Below are 1,397 nucleotides of genomic sequence, written 5' to 3' on the forward strand. Positions count from 1 at the left end.
TAATGGCATGTATTGTGACATTATTTTCATGAAAAAACTCATACAATAACTCTTATAATAAAATACACTATTTTATTAAAAAAAAAAATTTATATATATATATTTTTTTTTTATTTTATAATATTTCATAACTTCATAACTAATATTATATATTTACTGTATTATGCATACATACATGTATTATACATAAATAAATATTAATTATTTAGGTAAAGTGTGTTTAACTGTCATGGAAATAATGTTGTAATGCAAATAATATTAAAGGTCATAAAAAAGGCGTCATTTATTAAAACAGAATATCTTTTCTTTTTGACTTTGCGGTCAAATATGACTTATTATAAGAGAGTAAAAGCCCCGGCTCTTTCTCTGGCCAGTTCATTACAGTAAACCAGAGGAACCAAAAACACTAATCAATCACATTTTCTTTAGAAAACTTGCAAAAAGTCTGGAGTGATTCAATCTGAAATCTAATAGTGCATGTGTTTCCCAAATTAAAGCCTCAGGTGTACAAACACCAGCTCATGATCGGTTTGATGAACAGACGCTGGGTCAGAGAGAGCCGAAAGGGCCGTTCGAAAGCCATCATCGCATCCCATAATCCCCAGCAGCTCAGAGGTAAAGCAGCTTCACCTTTTCCCCCCGCGCACACTTCCTCATAACGTCCCATTAAGAGCACAACACCGTCTCCGTTTTATTCCCTCGTTTATCTTCATCTCTCTCTCTGCGCGGGAATTCATCCAATTACAATCAACTACCCAAATCGCATTAGCTCGTCCGGCTGCCTGTGTAACAATTTAGCACGGCTGGCTCAAATCGGATTGCGTGCGCACTTCATAAGCACGGGCCGATCCGTTAGGACAGGGCCGCGAGGCGCGGTGGCCACAGCCGGCGTGAAATTTAATCTAGAATGCCATAGCTTTGGAGAGCAAGCTAGCAGGCCTGTCAACATCACCATGACAACCTGTGCCCCAGGACGCCCGAGTCATGACCTAAACTCATGATGCTAGTGCGCTGTTTTATAGCCAGATTCTTAATGGACTTAATATATCCAATGTTTCTTCACGGACACCTGAAGGGCCCCGGGCTCTGATAAAGGTCTCAGATGCTCTTTAATGAACGATTCGTGTGTTGTTGGGTGTCATGATGCCAACATCTCAGAAGATCATACTGATACCAGAGAAACTGCGGGATTCTCCATACCGGAGCAAAAACTAATACAAAATGTGTTCCCAAGGCCAGTTAATGCAATGGAATAAAATATCTGCAATGACGTAAAAAGGATAAAACAACAATAAATAACACTTATTGAATATATCCTATATAAAAAGTTGAAATATATATGAATTTATGTAAACATAATTATATTTAATTAAATATGTTATTTTAGAATTAAATGT

At 37.2% G+C, this 1,397-nt stretch overlaps 1 protein-coding gene across 1 annotated transcript in view; it reads right to left on the reverse strand.

The window, feature by feature from the left end:
• The window catches only part of LOC107680938 (transcriptional enhancer factor TEF-3-like), a 16,456-nt gene that overhangs the window by 4,082 nt on the left and 10,977 nt on the right, over positions 1 to 1,397 (reverse strand). The gene's annotated exons all lie outside the window — the stretch shown is intronic.

The sequence above is a fragment of the Sinocyclocheilus anshuiensis genome, unplaced genomic scaffold (assembly GCF_001515605.1).
Source record: "Sinocyclocheilus anshuiensis isolate Anshui unplaced genomic scaffold, SAMN03320099.WGS_v1.1 scaffold1716, whole genome shotgun sequence".
Lineage (NCBI taxonomy): Eukaryota > Metazoa > Chordata > Actinopteri > Cypriniformes > Cyprinidae > Sinocyclocheilus > Sinocyclocheilus anshuiensis.